Source organism: Columba livia, chromosome 3 (genome assembly GCF_036013475.1).
Source record: "Columba livia isolate bColLiv1 breed racing homer chromosome 3, bColLiv1.pat.W.v2, whole genome shotgun sequence".
In the NCBI taxonomy this organism is placed as follows: domain Eukaryota; kingdom Metazoa; phylum Chordata; class Aves; order Columbiformes; family Columbidae; genus Columba; species Columba livia.
The window spans coordinates 68,211,648-68,224,756 of NC_088604.1; the positions used below are offsets into that span (position 1 = coordinate 68,211,648).

The window sequence follows — 13,109 nt, forward strand, 5'->3', positions numbered from 1 at the left end:
TAAAGCTGCACCTTCAATGAAAAGGCAACTTTCAGCTGAATTTGTAAAATCATCTAGTAAGTCAGTTGGTTTTTGGGAGTGTGATACCTTACACCACTTTTTCTTTTCCTGTATTTCCTTTCTTCCTGCATCTCCTGGATGCTGCAGTGAGCAGGTGCTGCTTGCACTAACAATGGACAATCTATCCATCCGTTCTTGGGTAATCCTACTTCACAAAATACAGTCAGAAACAGAAATAGTTTAAAAGTAATCGTTATCAGCTGCAGTGGAAGGATAACAGCTTGAAACCCCGCAACCTAGAAGGGGGCCTGGCGAGGAAAGGGATGTGGTGGGGCTTTCAGATTTCCCCATACAACAGTGATCCTGTGCAGAAATCAACAGAGATTTTTTCTTCTCCACCTTAACTCCCAGAGGCACCAGTGATTTCCAGCGTGCTCCAGTGTCTGAAAGGAACTACAAAACTGCCAGGCCATAGTCATCTCAGACCTTAAAGCTGCATAATCCATTGCAATGGTGTGATGAGAGAAGGCCACACTTTGTTCACCAGCTGTCAGACTGGCCAATTGACAATCATGAGATAAAATGACATAAACTAATAAAAAAACTAAGATGTGCTAGTCAAGAACTAATTTATTTGTGACAATTCAGGCTAAGTGTTCTGTTACAAGAAATAAAGTTGACATTGGCATTGCAACAATGGATATTTTCAGAAATGACTGAGAATATGTCTTCCAAATGAAAGTGTTAACAAGTGAAAAAAGCTCTTTCAACTGCATTTAGTTAAAATTGTCAAACAGTGAGAATCCCAGGGTAAGCAACTGCGCAGACTGGCTTTGCCTGGAGTTGGCAGAGAGAGAGAGAACATGACACCACCAGGTCTAACAGTGGGTTCTTATGCTGGGAGGAGAAAAAAAAAATAAAGAAAGAAAAAAGAGAAAAAGGAAGATAGGTTTTTCCCTCCATAAAATGTGGAAATATAGGTGTGTATATACCTTCCAGTAATAATCAGTTGTTTTCATAAGCTACAGCAGTCTGCAGTTTTTTTGTACATCAGCAGCATGGCACATGAAACACATGTCCAAAGTGTATTACTTAGCCTGTATTGATTCAAGGCTATACAGGGCTGAAAATCTGACAAGATTTTTTTGTTAATTGTAAATAAAATAGTATTTTCCTAAACTCAGCCAGAAACAGATTATAGTCCCTTACAAAAATGGGCAATGGGGCATCTAGAAAGAAGACGCAATGGAAAAATTGGGTCACAGAGAGCTGTACCGGGGTTGTTCCACTGTAATTGCTTAGATGCATTGATCAAACCTTTCTCTTTTGTGACCCACGCTGTAGACAGTTGATGATACGCCTGCTCATCCACTCAAGCACACTGCTGTTCAACTCCTCCAGCACAACTGTTCCAAACTTTGCTAAGCCATACCTGACCTTTCAGACAGATAGGACAGTATACTTACATGACTACGTTTTGTGCACTAGAAACTGAGTTTATTTTGCTAAGTTTAATACCAAGTTAAATATTTGACCCTTTTGCCTACAGTTGCTAAAACAGGGATTTGCCACAGGAAAGTGCAAGACTGTCTCTCGCTGCTCCATCAGCACTATTTACTGCAATGCTTGAGCACTGGGACCATGTGAGTGAGCTGCACCCTCCTTCCCCTCCCCTCCCCTCCCCTCCCCTCCCCTCCCCTCCCAGACTCCCCACACTGTGTCTGTGTATGAGCCCATTGGTAAAGCTGCTCTTCTCCTCTATAGCACTACTTGTGAATCATTTTTTAACACCTTTCCAAAATCAAAAAACAATGTATTTAAGAAAATCATTGTGTACCAAGATTCAGAACAAAACTCTTTTTTCCTGTGCATTTGTAACAAGAACTTAAGAGGACGTATCTAATAGTACAATGTGGTTGTAACTCTTACCATGATGCAAATCAAGGCTTCAGTCACCAGTGAGGCACAGGGACCTGCCTGCTCAGCACTCCAGTCTGTTCAAAGCCTTACTTCTTTCCCTGTGGATTTTAGATATTACCATTTTTTTTGGCCATACAAGGCATGAGTTCATGTTTTTAAAACCTTCATCAAACTGTTTACGTTCTTCACTGATAGAAAGTGGAATTATAAATAAGATTGGGGAATTATTCTAAACATATTGTACAGGAAAAGTGTTTCTGCAAAGTGCAGTCAATGCTGTCAGCTTGGTATTGACGTTTCTAATGCTAAAATTCTCTGAGAATGCTTTTTAGAAAAGGTAAGAGAACAAAGCCAGTTAAAAACAATCCACAACAACTGGCATAATTATTTCTGAAATTGAGTTTAAACTTAGTTTTCCACGGTGGAAAACAGTGGTATTGGCAGCTTTAAAAACACCACTTTTCCCTTGAACATTCATCTGGCCATTTCTTTTTCGTTCTTTTAGGCAAAATGTCTCTCAGTCTTCAGGCTGACAAAAATAGAGGTAGCATTCACTAGCCAAAGGACAGTCCTTGGAAGCTCCCAGTCTGAGGTTACATCCACAGCTTCTCCTGTAATAAATAAATAAATAAAATATTAGAATTTGAATTAATAACGTGACAAGGAAATATGGAACTTCACCTTATTTCACAAGACTCATGTATTGTACTTTTTCTGTCCTGTCCAGAAGTTATCAGTTGTGTGTCACAGTGCAATAATTTGCCCAGCCTGTTGTAAACAAGTGGATATTGCTAGATTTGGAAGAAAATTCAACTGCAGAGCCTCAGCATACAGCCAAAGCTGAGATCAATACGCACTACAGCTTTGCTCAAGTGAAGGTTCAGAGCACTTGTCTCCCTCGCCCTCCTATAGTCCTTATACTATGTAATAGCTTTTAAAAGCCCATTTTTGTTTCCAGCATAGGAGTAGTCCAGCTATTAATGTTTATTTGGAGGAATGTGTCAGAAACTGTAGTGTCAAAATTCTAGTTTACTCTCTTTTCCTCCTTTTAAATGTCAGTGTAATTCTATGGCTGTTTTTAAAAACAAACCCAAACCACTATTCTTTAATCAGAAACATCAGTTCTAGGAGCTCAGAATTTATGAACAATCCTAAAATAACAAATAAGTGCAATCATTCAAGTAGAAGAAAATGTTTTGGTAAAGAAACGGGTTTCAGGTCAAATAATTTAAAGAGTATAGTGAACTGTGGTTCCTTAGATTGCACGTGTGCAGTTATGAAAAGCTGTTGTGCCCTGATGTTTTCCTTTTCAGTCCACAGTACACAAACAGCTTTGCTATCACTGTTGGGGCTTCCCTGGTTTTCCAGGTTGCTTCCTTCCTTTCTTCAAGATAGTGCCAGCTTTTTCACTTTCTAACAGCTCATCTATTTAGGCATAGAGAGCAAACATGACATTTGAGATAACGATACGATTAAGAGGTGCCTTACTGGTTCATGAGTTCCAGCAGCCTTGCAGGATTTGGGTAAGGCCTTTGCATAAGGGAAATCCATTGAAAGAAACAGCCAACCCTGGCATTTCAATTTTAAAAGCATAGTGAGCTCTGTTACAGTGGAGTGTTACTGTAGGCTATTTATTAACACAACAAAAAGATGATATTGATCATGAATGTCTTACAAGAATGTTTACACCTTGAAGGAAAAGATCTCAGCCTAGCCAAAGCAATTCTGAAGTTTTTTAAATAATGATTTTAAAACTGGGAAAGACTGCTATATTAAATCAATCTTTTGACTGAGTCAGAAAAAGTACATTGTTGATAGTATCAACAATTCACAGATATTTCAGTGCTCTGAGTAACAGAATTAAAAACGTATGAATAAAAGTTTATAGATGTTCACATGACGTACAGCTGAGTCAATACCTACTAGGGAGACAAATTTAGTATTATTTAATGCTACCATATGCCTCTTTTATGAAAATATTTTATTACTCAGTGACATAAAATATAGAAAGCCAAGACGATTTGAGGCTCAAAGATAATTCCAAAGAAATACTGGTTATGTTTCTTCCCAAATCCACTGTTCCTATGCTTTGTGGGAAATTCAGTAGAAAGTAATCATAAAAATAAATTTCTGCCTTTCTTGAGAATTATGTAATACTGGTACTTATTCACTGCATGTCATTAGGGTCTCGATTCAGCAAAACAGTTTGTCTTCTGCTAAAGCCCATCATTATTCAGGGTACCTTTCAACCACTTGCTTAAACTTTATGCCACGTTGGAATCTGAGGCAAAGAATGGGCTTAAGTGTTTTTCTGGACAGGTATAACTTGCTGATTTGAGACAGGAAACCTACCTTGAAGTCCAAACAAATGACTTTCCTGTTCCAGATTCAAATCAGGCATGAATGTTTTCATAGTAAAAACCCTTGCAGAACGTCTTACAGCTCTTTCATTTTCCAGCTACTGATTTTAACCTCTTCTGTCTCATTGACTTCAGCCAAATCCCTTTCCTTTACACACTTTGTAAATGTGAGACTGAGTGCAAACTGCTATATACTTAATCTGATTATATTAATATATGGTAACTCACAAGGTGTAATAATTATAGCGTATTTAAATTCCCCCAAATGCCAAGGGGGTTATTGGTAGGTGGCTAGTATATTTTAAAAATGACCCAAAGTACTCTCTAAACCTAAATGGTTCATGGTTTTAGATTTCTCCATCATCTTCTGGCCTTCTGCCCCACTGCTGTAATTACCTTAACTCCTCACCCAATAATAAAACTCTGAACAAATCCTGTGCCTGCTATTAAGTAAAATTAAACCTTAGTGCAGATTCTCCACATTCTTTCTTCAGCCGTGGTGCCTGACAACTTGCATGGTACAAATGAAACACACAAAGCCTTTAAGCCACCCCATTTTTTTCAAATATACAACTGAGCTTTCTAATGTTTATATATATATGTGTGTGTGTGTGTGTGTGTGTGTGTGTACATGAAAAACATTCGATTTTGGTGAAAAGCAGTACCAAATTCTCCATTTCTGTAGAAAACCCACCAGTGTAACAAAAGAGAATCAGTCATGTAAGCTTATATACACACTGTACCGGTTTGTTTCCTCCTGGATCTCATGCAAGCCCTTGTAAGGAGAGGCAGCTCAGCTTCCAGGTCCACCCTGCCCTAGGTCTGTCTGAGGTTGCCAGCAGGAATGAAAATTGCAGGAATACATTTCACTATGAAACCAACTATCCTCTAGCTACTGCATCAAAATCACCAAGTTCCTGTTCTACCTCTGTGACTTTCAAGTTCCAAATTGAGCTCTCACCTCTCAAGCTTTTACTTATCTGTGGGAAAAGACCACTTCTGTATACCCATAGTTTAAAAATGTTTCAGTATCACAGAGCAAAATTTAAAGAAATATTGAACTTCTAACACATCAGTTCGTCATCCCGTCACCAAACTGAAATGCAAGCTCAATACAGCTAGGAAAACCAGTACAGAAAATAAGGAGGTGATTCATGAAAACAATCAGCTAGTATCTCGGCCATTTTCAGCTACTACAATGTCATGTAGAGGTGGAAAATGAAACGGTGGGAAGTTTGTTGGGGGTTGCATAATGTACATATTTAAAGAAATGCATTAATGTTCAAAAATGTTAGTGTTTACTTGTTGGTATATTTTTCTTCTCAAGATTTTTGGATAAATAACAACAAACCTTAAAAACTCAGGAAAGTCTATTCTTCCGTGAGGAGGGTGCCAATTCTGCAAAATACACACAATCTTCAAGAAAACTCAGAAACTATAGCTCCAGCTAAGCCATACACAAGTTTGTGCTTAAATTAGGCATAGGAACAGTTCTGTTGGCTTTATTCACACGCTTAAAATTAAGCATATGTTTTAACACTTCACTGGATTAGGGCCCATGTCAGCAAAATAAATTTCTTGGGAAGAAGTAATAAAAACGTAGCTTGCAGTGAGGGACAGCAGAGCCATTCACAGCTACAGAAGCTTTAAAACACTAGCTGGTATTTATGTATTTAAAGAAGAAATCAGGCGTTAAACAAAACATTTATTTGAGATAGCTATCTAATTAGTCTGCTCCAGAAGCACCTTCACTTTTCTTAATTTGATGAAGAACATTTTTTGCATCCTTGCATCCCTGAAAGCAAATTAAACTACCCATCAAGGAAAAAAAATGTTTTGCAAGCACAAGCTTCAAAGGCATTTTTTCCCACTGTTGCAGAGGTACCATTGTATTCCCTGGAGAAGGGGACAGACAGGAGGCCATGCTTTTTAAACACTGAGTTTCATTACACACATGCACCTGAATTTGCTTATTCAAATGATTTACACAACAAATCATATAATTGCTTATATAAATATAAATAAAGGCCAGTTAACTAATTATCTTCTATGCATGTGCACTGACGTGTATTTATTTTTAAGGCTAAGAACCTCTCTAAATATTTGGTATTGTAGTCTAGTCTTTAAAGACAACTGACATCATTTGCAAAAGCAGAATGGATACAATTCTACTAGACTGTGTCTATGTTCATTTTATTTTTTCCAGCAAAAACTTTCTGTTGCTAACAACAGTGCAGCAAAGTATGAACTCTAGTGTAGATATAGCTCCTTTGGTGTTTTAAGTGCAGTGCTATCTGGCCCTGTTCAGAACAGATCTGTCTTGTATATGGAGACAGCAGTGGTCGCAGCAGCTTGCTCCACAATTGCACTTGGGCTCTTCCCAGTAGCAGTGGAGCTGTACCAATGGGCAGTCCTCTCACTAGTAGCCTTACAGAGAAAATGTGTGAAACTGTTTCGCAACAACCGCTTCACTTATTGCTTTAGCATTACTTCACACCTGAATCACCAAGCAACGTATGTGCATTGTATTTTCTATGTTTTCCAAATGAAAGTCCTCCATTCAGAAGACATGATCATTCCTTTTCCAGTTAGTTTTTTCTCCCATCTTTAGCAGCCCTCTCCTTGTTGCCCGTTTTCTGAAGGGGACAAGCTTGCCAAGCACACAGCCTGCAGGTGCTTGTGCTCGCCACCCGTTGCCAGGCAGAGCTCGGAACCCAGGGAACAGTTTCAGAGATGGCCAGGATGACAGTTCAGATTCACCAACAGTTAACTCAGTGCTGTGTTTTTAAATAGCTGCAGTAATGGAACCATAAAAAAAAAATCCCATCAGGTTGAGGTCTCCAGTTTGAGAGCTTTTTCCTAATGTACCACATATTTTAAAGCTTAATCATCAGCCCTTCTCCAAGCAAAACTCCTACCCGTTTCAGTTAATCTTTGTCAGAATCAGTCCCAGTGCTGGGTAACAGGCTGCAGTTAAAGTACAAATTAGAAACAAGTTTCTAATCACAGAAATGACATTCTGAAATAGTCTTCCAACAGCAACGGGGAGTGAAAACAGTTTCAAAATGGAATAAAAACCTATTATTGCAGCTTCATGTAACCAAGTTCAATGAACCACTGAGGTCTCAGCCAGTTCAATTTCCTATCTACCAAAATCCAATACCTGGTAGTCATCTGAAATTTATATATGCATTGAACTGTTACCAATTAAAATAATTGTCAGTGAGTATTTATTTTAGTGACACCATCACCCTGAGAAAACCAGTAGATTCATACTACTGTTAGTAACTATTTGTTGTATAATAAGCCATTTGTAAGCTCACTTGTAAATACCTGATGCCCAATAGCATAAACCGACTTTGTTTTCAATTTAGAGAGTTTCAGTTTTATTTTTAGGAGTAATATTTCTATTCAGAAATCTTGCAACAGTATTTTGCACAAATTTTTGTTCCAAACAATGAAGATCTACAAAGGCAATGCATATATTAAATTACAAAAGCACCTGTGCATTCCCAAGGCAATAGATATTCAAGTAGTAAGTGTGTTTCAAGAATGATTAGTGCTCTTAGGAATTTTGGGGTTGCAAATCAGTACTTCATATTCTAAACTAGCTTCTACCCATCAGTTTACATAGGAGAGAAAAAACCTCAAAATAACATACAACAAAGGACCCAGAAAAGAAAGTCAGGTTTTGGTTATTATTCTGATTATAGTTTTCCTAACTATAATAGATGTGGAAAACAATAAAGACACATTGGTATGCTGGTGCATCTGAGACTCGTGAGGTACCCGTGTAAAGAACAAGTAACACAGCACTCTGCACAAGCGGAGGGCAGAGGTGATTTTTAAAGTATGTAAGTCAAGATGCCTTCAATAACCGGTTTCCTTTTGGCTGCTCATCTGTGATAAATCACTAATTTAGTGTATCCAACTTTTAGTTTAAGGATGTACAAGCCATTCATTTTGAGTCACAATTCCATGTACTTTAATTTACAGCCTTTATTTATCATACCTGCAGCATAAGTAAATTTGTAGTTTGCAGCTTACATAATACAGCTTCAAAAAAAGAATTACATAGACCACGTGGCTGTGTAACTGGGCAATATAACTACAAGCACTTTCTGTTTCTTTTAGAGCTACAATGAGTTATATAGGAAAATTACATATAAGTAGTCACCCTTGAAGCAATGTAGTGACGAAAAAACAGTACCTGGTATCGTTTCAGAATGGAATCAAATAGAAATGTAAAAGGGAGGGGAAAAAGTTGCAGTACAGTGTGTAATTTTCAGCTGAAATTAAAGGACATGCTGTCATAAATGATGCAATCAAATAACAGTGTACAACATTAAAAGACAACGTGTTGCAATAAAGGAGTTGGCTTGCAGATAGTACACCTACATTTCTTATAAGGTGTTTCATATTGCAGTTGTCTCACTAAAATGAAGAACTCTTCCATGGATATCTTGGGGCCAACACTGCCTTTTATTCATATAGATCTGTAACAATTCCTAGAAATTGCTCTAACCATCTTATGATAGAGAAACAATAAAAAGTGGGTAATTTTGAAACAGAAATAATTTGACCCAACTTTTAAGCAAAAATATGCATATTACTTTGGGAAGTAATTTTAGCAGTATTGTGGTGATACCACTTAAGGCACTGAAATTAGGCTGAAAATAGCTATTGAAATATAGGAGAGTTGCAGTATCCATATCAGCTTACGTCTTCTGCCCTGCCTTTAAATATGCAGATCAGATAATCAGAGCGTTCAAATACACACTTAAAACCTTTTGCTGAGCACAGCTCCAGTGTCGCTGTAATGTAGCTAGCAGAGATACTTTCTGTTCTGGTTACCTGGCCAAGCATTAAATTAATACAGCTTTTAATATTTCTACTTAAGGAAAAGATCAGTAGTTAAAAATAACTTGTTTAACAAATCAGTTATGTATTTTAAAAGGTCTCATTACTGTGGTTTTGGTACAAATAATAAACATTTTAAACTCCACGAAGTCTGTGGTCCTGTGAGCATTAATTCCCAGTTTAGTACTAGCTAGGAGAGCATTTCAAATGTAAATCTGAAGGCTTTGGGTCATTGACCTTGTGGAGCTGACTAGTATAGCCTGTAGTGAGCTCCTGTGTTTGTGGTGCAACTCCAGGTAGCGTTAAGCAAAATTGTTCAGAGCATCATACTGGAAGCGATGTGCGCTACGTCAAATCTCTCTGTGTATGCAGAAACTTTCCCATCTGGCTCACAACAACCTGTGCAGAAGTTGCGAGAGGAACACCAGGCTGCAGAAGGTACCAGACAGCCGTTTGTGGCACGTAGGTACAGCCCCAGCTGGTTCTGCAGCCTGTCTGGAGGCAGAGCCCTTAGTGATCAAGGTGATTGCATGAGCGGTGTTCTCTCATGTCACCACTCAGCACACAGTACCTGGGCCATGGTGGCAACATGTGCCTTAAAGAAATTCTGCTTAAGAGTGTGTGATCAACAGATACTGCAAGCAGGATGATTTGTCTTTTAATCACATCACATAATGCAGGGCAGTTGTTTGCATGTGCAAGAACTGTTTGTATTGCTACCCTGGCAAAGTAAAGGGCGGAGGGGAGGTAATGCTCTTGTATTATTTTTATGGGAAAGACAAAGAAGAACAAGTGAGCAAGAGGTTCCTGTCAGGAGTAATGCCTGAAACACTGTCAGTAAGGACATCTGTTGAGCATGACAATTCCCAACATTTTAATTCTGTAGGAAAATGCTCAACTGTAAAATATTTATTTCCTTCTGTGCTAACAGAAAAAAATAAATACGGTGCCATCCGCCTAACACTGGAGACATTACAAATGTCACAATTAAAGGCAAGCATATAGGACAGCAGAGCAACAAACAGATTTGTATCAAACAAATCTCACATAGCAAAACCTCTCCAAAGAACAGAGACCAGCAGGATTACCTGGGCAGGAGATGGGTCCTTCCCCCTAGGGCAGAACAGATTCCTTGGCACGCACTAAGGAAACCCAGGCTGAATGCAGGCACACAGGGAGCACGGAGCTGTTGGCATTTGGCATGCATCCAACACCAAATGACCTGAAAACATAGAAACGTCTCAGCCCAACAATAGCAAAAGCTGGGAAATAGATCAAATGCATCACTGAATTATTTCAAAATACAGAAAAGTTCCATCGTATGAATATTTTTTCTCTTCCTTGATACTTTCAACATAACATTTCTGCCTTGTATTAGATAAAATTCCAACTAATATTAGAATTCCTTTAGTTTCCAACATGCTTAAAACAAAACATCTCCTGATGTTTACTGGTTCATTTCTACCAGTGTGCTCTGGCAAAGTTCTACAATTCTTAGATTTAAATTTATGAACAGGTTACTCTCCTTGTTATTTGTGATTCTGTGTTTCCTTTAAAACTCAAAACCTATGCCTTTTGATTGCACAGTTTTAAATTTTCTTATTCACAGCTTATTAAAAACGTTTCTACCAAGACCCAGTTCACATTAGTTTGTTTCAGTTCTTTTTTTTGAAAGTGCCTGGCGGACACGTGTTCTCACCTTCATGAAATGATCCTTTTTTAAAACAGGAAGAACTTCCAAGTAAATAATGTCATATTAGGCTTTATAAACAAGAGCAAAGTCAGCAAGATGCAGAAAGTAATCTCATGCCACTCAGCACTGACGTTCAGAGTTCAGTATGGCTTTAGATCAGTTTTATTGAAACCGGAGAAGAGCAACAATGAAGGATTAGAAGTCAGAAAAATGCAACCTATGAGGAAAAGATTGAAAGAACTGGTGCTGTTTGATCAAGAGAAGAAAAGCTTGAAGGCAGATAAAATAACAATCTTCAAACACGGAACAGTCACTTACGAAAAAAAGGGTTTAAATTGCTTCAAGGTTTGTGGCTAGACCTTAAGTGAACCTTTCTAAACAGTGAGTGCAACAAAAGCATTGCAATAGCAAGGGGAGTTCACACAGTTCCATCTTTCGAGATCTCTACAAACAGGTTAACGTATAAACATCTGTCATCTGCTGTAGGGTATAGTTCATCCCACAGGGGATGGCTTGAATTACTTCTCTAAGTTCCTCCCCAGGCTTATTTCTACTATACATGATTCTAGTTATAAAATAAAGGTTTGTAATTAAGGTGCAAATATTTCTGCTAGCTTTTCTCAATTTTTACTGTTGTGAACAACTCCTATATCAATGCAAAATACTACCATGTTAGGCACATGCAAAAAAAATTGTTGTTCAATATAAATTAAAAAAATAAATCTAAATTTTTAAGGAGTTTTACAGTTCACAGAAGTCTACACCTCTCTTCTTTACCTCTTCCCTCAGACTATCAGGTGATAAAGGAACAAGTAACTTTATTCTTTAATGCTTTTTAGTATTCAAAATTATAATCTCTTGCATTATCAGTAAGAAGACTGGTCCACAAGTACTCCAACTCCTGTATTCCAATTTACATACAAAGGACTGGAAAGGATCTCCTGGCTCATCAAACCCAGGTGCCTGTTATCGGAGTCAGCTGTGCAGTCTATAATTTATCAAGCTTAAAATTGTTTGCAAAGTTCTGTCTTAAAACAGTGTTTCCATTATACTGACTGGGTGGCTGTTCCCAGAGCTCTCTCCTCTTCTTAAGTTTTCAGTGTAAATTTAGTTAGGGCAGTTTACACTACTTTGTGCCAGTATTGACTTTAACCTTAAATATCTCCTTTCTGTTCCCCAGTGACATCTGCCCTATCTCCTCTTGTTTTTCAGGTTGTTGTTGTTTGCTTTGTTTTGGGGTTGTTTGTTGTTCTTGCTGTTAGTTTTTTTGTTTTATTTTGCTTTCTTGTTGTTGTTGTTGGTGGTGGTTTTTTTGTTCACTTATTTGTTTTGTCTCTTCTTTAGCTGGTCCCTTGGCCACCTTTCCTTTTCTGCTACTAATTTGAATCTGTGCTGCGTTAACTTTTGCTGTCCGTGGTGTGTTTCTTTGACATCCAGATAGACTAGATACAATGCTTTCCTTGTGTGCTGGTTTTGGCTGGGGTAGAGCCAATTTTCTTCAGAGTGGCTAGTATGGGGTGGTGCTTTGGATTTGTGCTGGAAACAGTGTTGATAGCACAGGGACGTTTTAGTTATTCCTGAGCAGGTCTAATACAGAGTCATGGCCTTTTCTGTTTCTCACACCACCCCACCAGCGAGTGATATGGGAGTGCACAAGAAGGGACCAGAGGGGACACAGCCAGGGCAGCTGACCTCAACAGATCAAAGGGAAAATCCATACCATATATTATCATGCTCAGCAATAAAATCTGGGGGAAGAAGAGGGAAGGAGGAGACATTTAAGAGTGATGGCATTGTAACTGTTAGTGTGACAGAGCTCAGCTTTCCTGAAGGCTTTTGCTTTACCTGTTGAACTGTCTTTATCTCAACCCATGAGTTTTCTCACTTTAACTCTTCCAATTCTCTCCCCATCCCACTGAGGAGGAGTAAGCGAGTGGCTGTGTGGTCCTTAGTTGCTGGCTGAGGTTAAACCATGACACATTGTCAGCAAGATGATCAGTTGGTAAAGGCTCATACCTCATCAGTGTGGCATAATCTAGTCCTAAAGGATATGTTAATCTAGTCCTAAAGGATATGTTGTGTTTTATCTTATTTTTAATTTTTCTCAATATCTTCAGTAATATTTCCTTCAATATTTACAAGCCTTGCATTGGGTTGAGATATGATCACTAGATCTAACTGCTTATGTTGTAGTCTTCCGTCATCCATAGGCACATTACTTGCTATTTATGTCCTTTCCTCACTATCTGACCAAGACTCAGCTATTTATTCAACAT

The 13,109-nt window shown here is 38.3% G+C and overlaps 1 long non-coding RNA gene across 1 annotated transcript in view; it reads right to left on the bottom strand.

Annotated features, from left to right (window-relative positions):
- Nucleotides 1-1,713: 1,713 nt before the first annotated feature.
- The window catches only part of LOC110362788 (uncharacterized), a 40,805-nt gene continuing 29,409 nt past the window's right edge, over nt 1,714-13,109 (bottom strand). The window contains exons 3-4 of the long non-coding RNA XR_002420421.2: nt 10,229-10,362; nt 1,714-2,531 (exon numbers count right to left, since the gene is read on the bottom strand). This is a non-coding gene — a long non-coding RNA (uncharacterized LOC110362788). The remainder of the gene's footprint in view (nt 2,532-10,228; nt 10,363-13,109) is intronic.